The sequence below is a fragment of the Hirundo rustica genome, chromosome 7, assembly GCF_015227805.2.
Source record: "Hirundo rustica isolate bHirRus1 chromosome 7, bHirRus1.pri.v3, whole genome shotgun sequence".
In the NCBI taxonomy this organism is placed as follows: domain Eukaryota; kingdom Metazoa; phylum Chordata; class Aves; order Passeriformes; family Hirundinidae; genus Hirundo; species Hirundo rustica.
Genome location: NC_053456.1, coordinates 32,771,337 through 32,787,368, shown reverse-complemented (window position 1 = coordinate 32,787,368; position 16,032 = coordinate 32,771,337). Strand labels below are relative to the sequence as shown.

Sequence of the window (16,032 nt, the reverse complement as noted above, 5' to 3'; positions counted from 1 at the left end):
AACCCCACACTGAAGTTCAAAGTCGGTGGGTATCCCCAATGTCTTAAGAAGTTAAATTCTGAAATAGATCCATTGAAGACAATTTTGGAATTTTCCTACTGGAACCAAAGATCTCATCTCTCAAAGCTCAGCCAGCTTTGGCCTCACCTTGATTATATATATATTTCTCTCAAAGCTCTGTCTATGTGCTGAGAAGCTGCGAAAGACAATGCGTAAAGAGAGTGTACTGTGGGTGAAGACTAAGTCACACAAATTCTGTCTTTTAATCTGTCCATTTTTGGCACTGTGAAAGCCTCTCCTGCACAATAATCTCTTAAGTACTTTATTTAATGCTGACTCTGAGGGTTCACTGGTACAAACAGGGCAAAAGTGATATTGGGAAGTCCTGTTACACATGTGGGTCCTTTACAGTGCATAGAGCAGTGGGGGAGGATGGCTGGGGGGTGTACCTGCCCCAAAAATGCTTAGTTACACAAGAAATATTGAGCCAGTGAAAAAAGTTTCTATCCTCAAGCTGACAAAACAAACAAACAAAAAGCAAACCCAACAAATCCAAAAAACAAAACCCCCTGAACTGAACCTAAACAGCATGCAATGCAGGAGTTTTGCTGAATCCAATACTTGCCGTGTCCTGAAGCAGTGCCTAAATGCAATTAGAATTTGTATCCCAACATCTGGCTGGGAAGAATGCATTCGTAGCATATGATTCCTTATCAGAAAGTCCTTATGAGGACTTTATTAATGGAAAAGAGGAATGAGAATCTTTTTTCTCCTCTAACAGGGCGTGTTTTGTTGTGCTATTTTAAACAAATGCCATTGTGAAAAGAATGCAATCATTAGAGAGGTTACAAGGAGTCAGACCTTTGGTGAAAGCAGAACAACCCTGCAATTAGACTGTATTGAATTTGGTTATAAACGGCCAGCAGTTTTCACAGCCCCTAGTAGTTCATGATGAATCCCTATTTGTGATAAAACTAGTCCAAATTATCTTCTTGTATCAGACTGAAAGTTTCCTGAGAGACTTGGCCCATCATGGATTGTAAAGAACCTTACAAAAATGTCTACATTTATATATATATGTTAAAGCACATGGATTTTGGTAGAGCAGTAAGGATTTTTAAAATAGTAGAAAATAGTTATGTTCCTGAGGGTCTAGCTCATTCTTCCTTCTTGAGGATATTATCTCAGTAGTCCTTAGTTTCTTGCATAAAGTATGTTTTTCATAAGTCACCAGAAATTCTCTTCTGGCTGGGTTAATGGGGGACACCCCATTGAATATGAATTTAAGTATTTTCTTATAGTCAGTGTTCAGTGTAGCAAGTTTCACTGCCTGATTCTGTAGTAGAAGAAATAGAGGTAATTTTGACTTTCACAAATTAGGTCCAGTTCCAGTCATTGAACCATTCAGTTGAATTCACATTTGAGCTTGATCTAGCCAGTAGTCCCTTGTACTTCAGCTGAGACCTTTGCAGTATGTACTTGGAAACTGGGATTTTTGCCCCACCTGTGGCTGGTTCTATCTTACAGCCATGTATCTGGGAAGTACCTCACGGCATTAAAATTGTCTGAGCACAATTAATTGTGAGAATGGTGAAATGAAACTCTATGAAACAAAACAAGGAGATCAGATAGATCTGAAAGCATGGCAATTTTGGAGCACTTCATTCTTTTCATAGCACTGCATGGTTTCCTTTCTCCCCTTCAGAGCTGACACTCAGGTGTCTGTTCTGCTTTGGTTTGTAATACATCTTCTGCAGCAAGGTGTGCCAAAGAGTGTCTCTCCTCCTGATGCAGAGATCAAAGCCAGGACCTATCAAACATGCTAATGAAAAACACCTCAGAACCAGTTCAGTACATTAAAGAATAAAAATCTCGCAGCCAGCAATATTTTTCATGTAGAATGCAATACAAGGTGGTTGATGTATCTACAGCACAAATTAATGCATTTTATCAACTGGTCTGAGTTCAGGAACATAAAAAGAAATGCATTGTGCTGCTGCAGTGGGTTTTGAACAGCCCTTTCAAATAGTTTGCATTTGTAATCCTCCTTAGAATAAGAGATTTTCCTTTTGCTCGGTTACATTTAACATGGCAAACCAGTTAAGGCATTCAGTCCTAAAGTTAACTTTTCATAGAGTATCAAACTGCTGTTGGTAAATCCAAACTACTCAGACTGGTGCATAATGAAGAGCTGTAATGCTCTGAGTAAATCCTTTACTCAAATGTATGCTGTAAGGAAGGTATAAGTCATTAGTGTTTGCTTGACTTTTTTTTTAATACGGTTGAGATTAACAGCAATTCAAGCAACATTGCAAACACTAAAAAAATCCCTGATATTTCTGAATAAGGATTGAGAAATATTATCTGTAAAGCACACCCTGGATAATCTGTGTGGGTAAAATGTGATCTGAACGTGGAAAATGTAGCGCTTTTTTTTTTTTTTTTTTTTTCCTTTTTGTATATAGCAGGGAAATACAAAACCTCCTAAAAGATAGTATGGCACTAGTTGGAATTTAGTCTATCAAAAGTGCTTCTCATGGTACATAAGGAAGTGTGATATCCCATTAAAACAGGAGAGAATATGATTAATCTCTATTAAAAGGACTAGTGAAATGGTGTATGATATCCTGCCAGCTGTGGCTTGGAACTCTTTCTTCTTTCATTTGAATTAGAAACAGGAAAACCCATAATCAGAGCAGGGCATGGAAGCGGTGGAGAAGGAAGTAATTTAGAAGTGTTTTCTTTCATTTTTCAAATCTGAAGGACCTGAGGGCTTCAGCTTTTGGTTTGAACAAGAGCAGCCATCTGACATTCTGTAGCTCTCCAGAAAATGTAAGTCAAACAAGTCTGGGCTGTGGGAATAAAAATCATGGGTGGTTTTTTTCCCCTTTTGCCTCATTTTGATTTTTAATATGTAGGAATTTACTAATGGAGGGAGATTTCTTCCATGCTCTCTAGTAGAGGAGTTATATGGGCTGATCCTGAATCTGTATGCTCAGCAGGAATAATTTATATACATTTTGGTCCTGGCACTTCAGGGGTCTTGCCACCTTCCATGGCATTAGAACGGATATTTCAGTGATTCTGGGCCTCAACTGGCAGCCAGTACAAAATGCTGATGTAGAAACTGTTCCCCCACAAAGAGTCACAACGCCACTGCTGAGCACATTGTGCATTTTGAAGTGCCCAGACCAATTATCCCAAAGGGTAAGGGCATATGTTATTGCAGTCTTGGGGCAGTGCCCAGAGGTACAGGATTTACTTTGGTTGTCAGATTTTGTTTGTTTGGTATTTATTCAGCTACTCTGGAATAAGCATATAATTTCTCTGCAAAGCCCCAATATCCCATATCTCATGTCAAAATACACCTCAGTGTACGGTGCTCAAAGTAAAGATGTAACACCACAGGTCAACTCAACTTACAAAAAAGTGCACCAAAAATAAGAAGCCTTGAGGTTCCTGAACACAATTGCGTGAGATAGTTTGTCGGGTTTCACACTTTGTCACTCATGAAGTTTAGTGGTGTATTTGTACCCCCGTGGCACAGCTTTCCTGCTGACAGGTGCACACAAACACCCGTGTAATGCCAGTCAGTGGAGCTCAGGTTTGGGCTGGGTCACTTCTGTGGAAGGGCATTTTGCAACCAGGGCCACCAAGGCCAGCAGCTGCACAGGGCTCATCTTGGGAAGCAGCTTTAGACCAAGGGGCCCACCACTGCAGGGCCTACCAGTCCTTCTCTTGAAGTTAAATATCGAAAATTAATGAAATATTAATTAATTTTTATACTATTTTGTGGCAAAACCCTGGGGAGGGTGGGACGGTAGGGAAGGAGAACCTGGGGGTGATCTTGCAAATGTCCGTAATGGTATTTGCACGTATCCAGTGGTCGATAAAGAACTCTTTTCTAAAGAGTAGAAAAATGCCACTCATGTTCTAATGTCCTTTTACAGGTCATGACAGTAGCTGTGCATAGTTGAAGATGTACATCTGTGGGGCTTTCAAGCCCAGTTAGAAGCATCTTTCTACCAAGAGTCCAGAGCTGCTATTGGTGAAGGATGCAAGTATCTCATGAAAAAAATAAATCACAGATAGTGTTCCTCTTCCATAATAAGCTGATCATTGTGTTAGTGCTCAGAACTATGAGCATTTATTTCACTTTATTATTGCAACAGAACACCAAATTAAGATTTTTGGATAAATTATTTATTTATATGTAATGACGAGTAATCCCAGACTGAAATGTATTTGAGAAGACATTTATTTTATGAGCATTCAGAAAGAGAATGTGCTTCGCTGAAATGTTGAATCAGAATGCAGGGCCTGATTAGATGTGCCTGCCACATCACCTAAGCATGACCTTGGAGAACTTGGGGAATTTGGAGAGTTGTAATGCTACTGACTTTATACCTGGCAAATGTGGTAAGTCAGAAACCAAAACTATACACATCACTTTGTTTTCAAATTTGTTGTCTCACCTTTGATCTGATTTATCTGATTAGGAAAACCAAGAACAACCCCCTCATTTCCAAAAACCCAACTAACCACCTCTACAGCCATATATATAAACATAAAGATGTTTATCTTGAGCAAAATATTTTCCTGTGATGAATAACCAGCATAATAATGTGTCTTTCATTTTAGTGGTTTTTAATTCCACTCAAATCTGAGCTTCTGATACAAATTGTTTAGACCAAGAAGTAAACTTGTATTTTTAATTGATTACTTGTGGAACAGAGCAGGCAAAAAAATTAATAGTGGGGGGAATCTTTAAAAATTGCAAAGTGACCTTTGAAATGTCAGAATTTGGATGTTTCCTGTAATCAGCATTCTGTGATAAATGAGAGCAGTAAATGTAAAGATCCTTGGTTCAAAGTGTGTGTAATCGAAATCCAATGAGAGATCAATGGCCTTTTGACGACCTTTTCTGAAAAGGTCAAATGACAACATTTATGGGAAAGTTTTCATGTGCTTGGAGGATGATTATAAATGGGTTTATTGCATTTCAGTGTTCTAGCTATAGGGGGAAACTCTGCCTGTTTGACTGAGGTCTATATATTTGTATGAGGATGTATGTCATTGTCAGTCACTCACCCTTGTAGGTGTGTCAATTTTATGCATAAAAATATCTATACGCATGCCCTGACATATTTGTATTATTGGAATTTTAAAGTTAATACTGTTATAAAGTAACATAAATGAAAGAAATGCTACTACATACATGTGAAATATTACCTAGATATTTTTAAGGAAGGCAACAGAAGAATCTGAGATTACCTCAGTGGAAAATAGGTTCCATTCTGCCGACAGTGGCAACAGATTGGAAATGAAATAATAAAAGCTCTTATCGCATCACCACAATCCACAAGACACTGAAGAAAGTGATGAAGAGAGTGGGTCTCTCAGAGGCACCTTTTAGGAATAAGTCCACTCATGCATTTTTTTCTGAGTAGTTGTTGGAGAATGTTTTTATGCTGGTCTTGCACACCAAAATATCTAAAATGATCCAAAGTTAAATTAGAGACTGTTGTGACCCGATCACCAGCTTTTTGATGTCTGCCTTGCTGTTTTGTATTTCAAATGATGGAAAAACACTATTTATTTATCTGAATCATTAATGTGAATTTTTTTTTGCTAAAATTATATATATGTTTTCAGCTTTCTGTGAGGGACTGCACTAACTGATTTTGTTTTTATCTCTGTAAAAATTTAGTCTCAAAGTAGAGATATTTTCCACTTTTCTGTGGAAAAGCATTGGTTATGAGCTCTTATATTTCATAACAAAAGCTTCATATGCTTGTATCTTAAGCATAATTGCCTTAAAAAAAGTCAGTTATTACATCAGTCTTACCATTAATTACTGGGAAATCATCTAGACACCAGATTATCTGCACAGAATACTCTCTTATACTGAGGAATGAGCATTTACACTTTTGGGCATCTGGGAGTTGAAGCACAGGACATAAATACACAGGAACAGGGTTTTAGGAGTTTTACTGGCCATGGAACTGTTTACTTCCTTGATGGAAATTCAAATGGAGGGCTGAGACTCCAGCTCAGTTCTTCTCTCCTTTTGCATCATTCATCATTAATGAACCAACACAGGTAATGATATAATTATTCTGATCATAATAAACAGGCTTGATGGCTCTGGTGACAAGTAACCTGCACAAATGCTCCTTGCTCTACTGGTTCTGTCCTTGTTGAAAGAGTAAAGATGGGTGAAGAGGGAAAAAGAAGAGATTTAGCAGTGTGAAGTATCAGCTACACATGAGCATAGAAATAAATCTGTGGAAAGGTAAGCAGTTTTTACTGTGACCCCATTCAGAGCTGAACTGGACTTTAAATTAACTGAGAAAGGATCTTTCCATGTGAGAAAATAGAACTTTGTCTTAGATGACATATTTCATTGATATGCAAGCATATAATGCCAAATGACAGTGATAAAATCACAGAGTCTCTGATCTGTAACTGGCCTGTTCTATTAATATTTCTTTTCAGTACACAGCACTAGCTATTTCTGGAACTATCCTAAACTTAAATATGCCAGCTATTATTTCCTGCCATTATTGTGCAACCTGGAGCTGAAGCTGCAAGCTGTGATGTGCTGTGTTTTTATCTCTGCATTACCAGATAATTTGATATTGCAGGAAGAGGGGAGCTGGAGTCTCATTTTTCTGACATGGCTGAGTGATGCATTTTCTATTAAATACAGCCAGGTGAAACAGGCCAGGAATATCCTCTCTCATGATTATTACAACTGGTGATTTAAAGATGGGTTATGTTGAGACAGCTTTGTCACAACCTTCCTTTGAAAGAAAAACTAAATGTGTTTAAATGCAGGCAGTATACGCAGCACGTCAAGCTGTTGTCTTTCAAACTGGTGGAAGGAATTGCTTCCTTTCTTAATAGTTTCGGGCTTCACAATGAAATGAGTTTTCAGTGAACGACTCCTCTAGTAATAGTGTGAATGAGGAAAATAAATTAGAAGAGCAGAAGTCAGTGAATAGTTAGGAATGCAACCATTTATTCAATCATTTTTGTACTTTGGGTAAATTTTCAGGCCTGAGAACAAAATGCCTTCGTTGTACCAAGGAGATTTGCATTTTAATTTGCTGCACATAACAAACATCTACAGAGCTTTGTGTTTTGCCGAAAATAACAAATGTCAGAACCTTGCGAGCTCAAGCCTATTGTTTAAATAAAAAGGGATGAATATACTAAGACCTTAAATCTATCACAAAATTAGGTACTTTGGCATTAACACAGGAGATAATGTTAGCAATTATGTAAAGGATGGCATGTTGTTTGAGCATTAAATCCTTGGACTGACATGTCAGGTAAGGAGTAGATATTCAGAAAAATAATTGCTTTCCTCATGTGAGCAAGTGGTTTTGCCCACATTTTTTGTTTATCTTTACAAAGGTTTTTAAACATCAGTGCGTGAATTGAGCACGTGGAGATGCAGATGGTGAATTCGGCTTTCAAAATTTACTTTGCAAATAGGTATTACATTTGTGGATACCACGGTCAATTTGGCTTTAAAAATACCTGCCCATGGTAAAATACTTGTCCTTCCAACATAACCGAAACTGTTCAGCTGCCAATGGAAAAGATTAGTTCAAAGATATTTTTTGGCTGGCGTGTTGAAATCAGGATGATGTTTACCTGAGGAGGGGCTCCAGCAGGGTTATATTTTGAAGTGAAGTGGAAACAAAGAATTCTAAGACTGCTTAAGAAGTGATAATGTTGTGAAACAGATTTGAAACACTTCAGGAAGTTGCCTCCATTTATACATGAGAAAACCTGATTTAACTTATCTAACTTTTGATGTTTATTTCTTGTTCTCTTCTCTCCTACCTCAGTGAACTCGAACTGATGCCCCATGCAAAACTTTGATCTGTACTAGAATAAGCATCAGCTGTGTGAGGCTGTCCTGGGTTTTATGATCAAATCTATTCTGGCCAATAAGGTTTCTCCCAGGCTATCAGAAGCTGCCTAGTGTAGCAAAATTATGCAATTTTCTTTTCAAGTTTATTTTTTTTTAAAGGAAGTGTACATGCCTTGAGTTTTCTTTCATAGAATTAGAGGCTCCAGACAGTATTAGAAAGCATATGTTTGGTGAAAATTCACCTTAAAGGGACAAACCCCACTGAGCTGGCTTTTACACCACCTGTGTCTGAAATACCACCAAATGTCACCACCTTGTCCTCCTGACACATTTGTTTCTCTCCATTGTGTTTGGGCAAAGATGATTATTGTGTTAGGCCAGGAGTTGTGCTTGTTTTGGGGAGTTGGTAAAGATTTGTCTACTAGGATAAATATAAAGTTTTTCTGGAGCTTTACCTGATAAAATTGTTCTGGTAGAACAAAAAAAAAATGCTGTGGTAATTCATAAAGGAAACTTTCTACTATCATTACATTTTCAATTGCTGAAAAGCTGTGTGGCATTTAAAAATGCCTCTTTCCAAAGAGAAAGGTAGCTTCAGGGTGTTTTTTTCTTCCCAGTGGTTCTTTAGATACTTCTGTAAAATGAATTTGTCATTACCTTTTTCCTTTCATGAACAGAATTCAAAATGCTGATGCTACCAAATTTCAACTTTGTAGAAATAAAAAAAATTGTGTTCATTCAGCACAGAACCTTGTGCAGACATCTATAAGTATGTGATGACTTGCTCTTTGGAGGGATATTTGGAAAAAATATTCAGTGCATTCAGGAGATGCACTGAGTTCTCTCAGGGCCACTTCTTAAATTTGACCCAAGGAAAAATTTCAAAAAAGAAAATAAATACTTCCAGGCTGTTTTTATGCTTTTTCCTCTGGAGGCACTAAACTCAGCTCAGCTTAGGAGGGGAACATCACCCTGATGTGTAACTTTTCCATTAGCACAGAACAGTCAGAGAAACCCTTGAACAACTTTTTGCAGGTAATTTAGCACATGGCAAAGGCAAGGCCAGCACAAAGGGAAAATGGCTAAACACATCAATGCCCCAAAAACCAAAGCTGCTGCTGCTTTATGGCCATCTCTTTTCAGCTCATGTTTCTGTATACATGCATCTCTGTGTGGGTTTTTGTCAGTCTGGGAGAGTGAAAGAAGGCTTGGGTTTTACTCACGTGAAAGGCAAGAGGAAATTCTCTGAAAACTGTTAAACCCACAAGGTTTGTGCTTGGCTGAGGGCAGGTGGAACCAGTACAAGAGAACACACTCCTCTCTGTCTGATCAGAATTTAGCACAGTCAAAATACTGTAGTGTGCAAGGAACTGCAGCTGTTCTTCTAAGTTTCAACCCCCATTCCTGAAGTACCAGTGTCCAAACAGGTAATAAAAGTGACCTTCCCTAGCTTGTTACTGGATGTGAAAAATGACAAGGCAAGCAAACAAAACAAAACAATTGTACCATTTTTTCAAATCATACTGTCACGACTGATACAACTGATTCCTTTGACATTTGTACTGGAACCTGATTCAGAGAAGACAGCTACAGAGAACTAGGAAACAAAGTTAGGGGACACTGTACAGCTTTAGGATGGGAAAAGCGGATTTCTCAAGACATTTATCTTTCTGTCCTTGGACAGGCCATAAGCAATTGCTGAGGTACTGCTGAGGCAGACTGCCATGCAGGTCAGGCTGCTGAGGGGCTGCCAGCAGAAATCACAAGGATTAAGGCTTGGAGGACTGTGGGCTGCTGCAGCCTGATCAGTGACTAGTGGAGGCTGATAGATAGTGAGGACAGAACGCTGCAAATTACTGTGTGTGAGATTTATAATGGTTTACTTCAAGTACTCCGAGTTCAGTCCTGGCAGCTGGGTGCAGATGTTTGACTGGTGCAGTGCTTTGAGGCCAGGATGGTGATAAACAGCCTGACATAAAACGGGCAGCGCCGGATTCGAGCAGGGTTCATGGCAGACTGAGATACAGTAACATATTATATGGGGGTTGAGCAATTTATTGAAGATTCAGAGCTCGAGTTCTGACATTGAGATATCAATCACAAGAGATTAGTATTGAGAGGTGTTTGCTTTCTGCCTACAGATAAATATCTCCCCTGAATGAGCTGAGAGATTTGCATGTAAACCTGCTCTGCACTTAAATGTGAGCCACAGGTTTTTCTTTTCTGTTCTGTCATGAAAGGTATATTTAAAATACACTAGTATATACTTTATAAAAAGTATATTTGTGTTTCTTTATATAGGTTTAGGTGCATAAAAATATATTTCAATCTCAGCTTGGGTACATAGGAAATTACAGTGGTCTTTCTTGTACAAAACATGCTGAGAAATTTTTTCCTCAAGTCTGCTATTTCTTTAAATATTCCATCCCTGAGATGTACCATTTTAAATCTCAGTTGTTCTTCTGAGATCCCAGATTCTTCTGGGATGTACTCAGACAGTATAATGCATCAGGCTTGGTGGATGCTGAATCTGAATGTAAAGGAAAACTAGAGGTTTAGTCTTCCTATCCATGTAAAATTGTGGCATCAATGAGATGAAAATGTGGTAGGGTGAAATTTTTCTTTTGTTCAGAGCTGTTTCTGCTTAGAGTTGAGAAAGTCTTCTTTTTCCATTCTATGTTACTACAATTCTTAAATTTTCTCTTTAAATAATTAATTCTGTATTTTACATTTTTATTTTCTATTTTAGCTGTGTACACAACAGAGTATTTGAAGCACAAGTCTTCCTCTTAATGTACTTAGCTGTAGAAAACAGAAACTATTACTAGATTTGCTGTTAAGAACACTGACATCCATATTGAAGCGGAGATAATAAAAACAAGTTATTCTAAATTGTAAAGGAATGGTGGATTTCATTGACATAAAACCTAGTAATTTGCATTGTTATATAAAGGCAATTAAAAAGCGTTATAAAGAATAAGGTCTGATCCAAAGTCTGGCTGTATAAGAAAAAGAAATATCCTGTAAAGGAAACATAAAATGTACATGAAAAGAAGATAATATTCCCTTATTTGATCTACAGCTCTGGAGAACACACAGCATATGCAGAGTTTTATGAAAGCTTCAGTAATTTGAAACGACACCATGAAAGAATCCAGGTGAGTGAGAAAATCTGTATATGGGTCTCAGATAGTAGACTGAAAATTGCATTTACCCTCTCCCACGTAGTTCAGTAAGTTGGATTATGAAAGCCAAGATAATAGAAAACTGTGTGGTTTATTTGATGCAAAGAGTTCTGTACCTCCTCCTGATCTTTCTCATGGTCTGGCTGCCACAATTGCCTGTGCTCTCTCACACACCTAACGAACAGGAAACTTCTGGTTCTCCAACTTCTCTGCCATCTTCTCAGGACTTTGAACTGCACCTTTCTGGGCACTGCCAAAGACTTGGGACTCCAAGGTCCTTTTTGTGGCTGTATGTATCTCCCTTTGGTTGCTGTTTAATCTGGTCTGTTTCTATAATTCACACAGAACCTTTAGCTCCTCTTGTGCCCAAGAGATGCTGAATGGATATAATTTTTCTGCAGCCTCCAATTCTACCCACCCTCCCATCTCTTTAAGACCCTAAGAATTTTTTACATAATTCTCTTTTCATCTATCACCATCATTATCTTGACTTCATACCATTAATTACTACCGCACGTCTATATTGGATGTTGTCATCTGAAAAGGAAATGGAGAAAACCATTGTGGGCCTGCTCACAAATATACATAGTTAAATATAATCTTTGCGTTTGATTTTCAGTGGATCTAGAATTACAGATGATAGTTTTCCTTCAAAATAACTTTACTACTAAGGAAATCTAGCCAGGATCCCTGGGAAAAGTTATGATGTTATTTTCTGGATCGGTCTTGAAGTTCTTTGTTCCAGTAAATCCCTGGAGGCTGAATAACTAAAGGAGCTTTGGATTAGTTGTCTGAAACTAATGGCATTAAATCATTTGCTACAAGAATATATTTAGGCTGAGCATTAATAGTAAGGGAGGCTGGATGACACAATGATGGAACACTGGCCTGGGATTTGGGAGGTCTGGAATCTGTTCTTGGCTCAGCCCATAACGTGCTGGGCGACCTCTGGAAAGTCACTTTACTTACTTTTGCCTTATTAAAAAGTTTCATGTGGAAAGTGCTTTGAAATCTTCTGACAGCAAGTGTTATGCCAGTGCCATATATTTTGTATCCATATAAGTGAAATCTGTTAAAATGCCAAGCAGAATGAAAGTGGTGAGTGCCTGTGGTTAAGGCATGTGCCTTTCATGGACAGTGCTCAAGCCTCCTGTCAAATCTGTATTTCTAAAACAATCTTGCAGAAGAAGTGGAAGGAGCAGGAATATGCCCAAATAGCCATTTATACTCATATTTGTATGACTGGTTTAATAATTGTATATTGTACAATATCAGATGCAACGAGGAGGATGTATCAAGTGGGATTCTGCAGGAGTTATTCTGGTTATTGCAGCAGTCAGCCTTTTCATTAGAGTATGGAATATTACACTCCAGGAGAGAAAAGAGAGATTATCAATGATGGAAAGTGCTGGGGTACTGTTTTAGGTAGCAATTTTCCTGATAGGTAACCATGGAGAGAGCCAACATACTTCATACTACCTTTTTTTCGTATAAATCAGAGTCCAGCTCTCAGCAGGAAGATCAGCTGCAGATGAACAGCATCAGAGAAGCAGGATTTGGAGCTACAGTAGGAGAAGAAATCATCACAGGGAGCTAAGCAACTTTTGACTTGTGAAAATGGGTGGACTTGGTCTCTATTCACTGGGAGCTATGAATGAGGAGAATCAAATAGAGGCATCAAAGATTTTCTTTGAGAAAGTATGAAGGATTTATGAAGTCCTAGATCCTGGAAAGGGGTAAATGCAGGCCTTATCTTTAAAAAGAGAGAAGAGGAAGATCAGAGGAATTACAGGTCAGCAGGCTTTCCCAGAAATAAATACTGAAGAAACAAATCATTTGTAAAGGAAAAAAAAACCAAACACAGCACAGAACAAAATGAACCCAAGGAAGTGTGAAAAACAAAGATCTGTCAAAAACAAATTATCCGAGTTTCAAACCTGCTTTTTTTCTCTATGAAAGAATAGAATGGCTACAGTAGAACTTGCCAGCGTGGTATATTTTGAGCTTTGTAAGCATAACACGGTGGATTCCGAAGTAGGCTGGGAAAGGTGTGTCTGTAATTAAACTGCCCTAAGGTTGATGCAGGGCTGTCTGGAAGGCCTCCTTCACAGAGAGCTTATTAAGGACTCACTGCCAAACTCTCAAGCATCAACCTGTGTGCTCTAGGTGCTGCAGTTAACTTCTCCATCAATAGCTTGGATGATGAAGCAAAGGTTATGCTCAGTGAATATGCAGACCATATCATCCTAGGCAGATTCAGGCGCATTGGGAAAATAGGGAAAGTTTTTCCAATAATTTGTAATTTAGGGAAATGGCCTGAAGTACAGAGTGGAGTTGATTTAGGGATAAATTTAGCACAATGCTGACCAACAATATGATAGTACAAGGATAGCCAGCTGTGCCAGTTCAGAATACACGCTGGGTGATGGATCTGCAGGGAGAGGTCTGGGCTGTTACTGGGTATCACTAGCACAAGAAACCAGTGCCAAGCTGTTGTGCAAGACACAAGCACTCACTGGGCATGCAAGATCAGGCAATGGTCTCTTCTCCCTGGTGACCAGAGACAGGACCCAGGGGAATGGCTGGATCTGTGTCAGGGAAGATTTAGGGAAGATATTAGGAAAAGGTTCTTTCCCCAGAGGGTGATGGGGCGCTGGACAGACTCCCCAGGGAATGGTCACGACTCCAGGGCTGACAGAGCCCAAGGAGCACTTGGACAACGCTCTCAGGCACCAGGTGGGATTGTTGAGGTATCTGTGCAAAGCCGGGAATTGGACTGGATGATACCTGTGGGTCTATTCCAACTCAGAATATTCTATAAGAAGAAACAAGACCTGCAGGGTAAGTGAAGGTGCTCTGGTGAAATTTGATGTCCATTTCCAACACTAGGCTTCACTGAAGAAAATACTGGAAACCTGCAGTGAAAGTGTAATTGCAAGTTTAAGGCAACGAGAATGCCCACTAGTGAAGATTTAATGAACTGCTGTTATTTCATCTAAAGAGGAAAGAAGACACAGGTGCTACAGGATAATTGCCTTTAAACTGAGAAGAGACTGCTGCAAAGGTAGGGAGCAATTTTTCTCTGTGTCCAAGGGAATGAGACATGGAGTAATAAGCTAAACCTGAAGCAACTGATTTAGATTAGACATCAGGAAAAAGTTTCCAACAGCACGGGTAGCTCAGGGTGAGAACAGAGCCTGTGCTCTCCACAGACAATTTCTGTAATAGGAAATTTTTAAGAGCAGGTTAACCCAATGTCTGAGTGACCTCTATATGGCTGGCTCAGCCCCAAAGCAGCTGTACTATCCGCGATTCTACTTCTCCTTGTCGAGGGCAGACCAGAAGGTGGAAACAGGTGCCTGGGAGATGGCATTTTGGGCTTTTGTTTCAGTAATTGTATTTTTTTTCCCCCGTCTGGTACATGTTCTGCCTTTTGCTTCTCTAGCTCTCAGTGTAATTTATATACAGCTAGTCTATGATAGTTTCATTAGAAGGGGAATGTAAATAAAAGGGGTGAGAAAAATATATTAATGTTTGTAAAGTACCTTATGAGCCCAAGTGAAAGGCAGTATATAAGCACAAACATTATTATGGGAAATCAATGAATAAGGTAATAAACCAAATTGAATAAAAAATGAAAAAAACCCCAAAAAGTGGTATACTCTGCACATAAACCCCATAAAGTATATATTAACCTTAAATAATAACAGCCTATTTTCAGAAGTTGCTGGTTTTGGTTGTTTTTCTTTTTTTTAATTAATTAAGTCCTTTTCATTTACCAAAGTTCAAACAATTAATCACAGGCCTATGTAATCAAAAGTGGAATTTATTTCTTATTACCTATTCACATTGCAATCCCAGCATTTGAGATGATTACATACTAAATATAAACACACACCTACCATGTAATCATTTAAAGTGCTGTGAACAGTGCATAGGTAGTTCAAAACCAGCACTGTGTGTGCAGCACAAAGCATTAATGGCATTCCAGGGTATGTCACATCATGAGAAAGACTAATCTGTTCCTGAAATGAATTTGACTTATTCATTAGTGAGATGAAGAAAGCTGATTACAGCGAACTATTTTCTCTTACATCAAATAAGGGATAATTTTACCCTACAGATTTGGGTTCTTTTCCCTTGAAGAAGATGACATGTTTTAAAGAAGATTGTGTTTTTTAAGGCAGCTGCAACCAGTCAATCACGTTCGACTCCTACAGCACTATTTTTGTTGGATTTACTCCATTAGTTCATTTTAAAATGACCTGTTCAAATTCATAGGAAATAAACAGGGCTTTCTTATTTGTGCAAGATTCTCTGGTACACATCCAGCACTCTTTGGATACCTAAAGAAGCAATAAAGATGTGTAAGAGTTAAACTAAAGAATTTTTTTAGTTAGAGTGTTAATGAATATTCCAGGCAGCAGGGTTTGGAGGGAAATGTAGAGGATCTTAGCTTATTATGAGGAAATGCATTAATTAGAAAGAGGGCAGCCCAACGGTCAACATCTACTTGTTCATTAATATTCACAGGATATGTAAAAAACCATAATATTGCAAATAAAAATGTGAACAGCTTGCTCCTTTCCTTTCACAGCCGCATTATTCAAATTTCCATTTTGTCTAAAGCTGATCCCACCTGTAACTGGAAACAGCTCCAGATGCAGCAGCAGCTTAACAAGGGCAGTGAGATAGTATACAAAATGAATTAATGAGAGTGAACAGTGTATTCTACATTTGCAAGTCCTTTCATCCAGTTGCTCTTGGAGCAATTAATGCACATTGCAGCACTGCTGCAACAGAAGAGACTTATTAAAGAAATATGGGTATTGATCTAGTATCGATACCCAACTGTGACGGACAAAAACTCTCTAAGAGTTTAAAGTTAGAAAGTGTATGTTTATTACCGCCAGGCAGCACGGCGGGATAGTTTCCTAATTCACACTGCGAAATTCACAG

The 16,032-nt window shown here is 38.6% G+C and overlaps 1 long non-coding RNA gene across 6 annotated transcripts in view; it reads left to right on the top strand.

The window, feature by feature from the left end:
* The window catches only part of LOC120755492 (uncharacterized), a 47,886-nt gene extending 32,590 nt beyond the window's left edge, over positions 1–15,296 (top strand). For 5 of the 6 annotated variants that reach the window (XR_005701795.1, XR_005701791.1, XR_005701794.1 and 2 more), the window contains 6 exons: positions 2,764–2,832; positions 3,951–4,419; positions 6,137–6,295; positions 10,971–11,046; positions 12,573–14,137; positions 15,197–15,296. This is a non-coding gene — a long non-coding RNA (uncharacterized LOC120755492). The remainder of the gene's footprint in view (positions 1–2,763; positions 2,833–3,950; positions 4,420–6,136; positions 6,296–10,970; positions 11,047–12,572; positions 14,138–15,196) is intronic. The other variant, XR_005701792.1, reaches the window with a different exon arrangement.
* Positions 15,297–16,032: the final 736 nt, after the last annotated feature.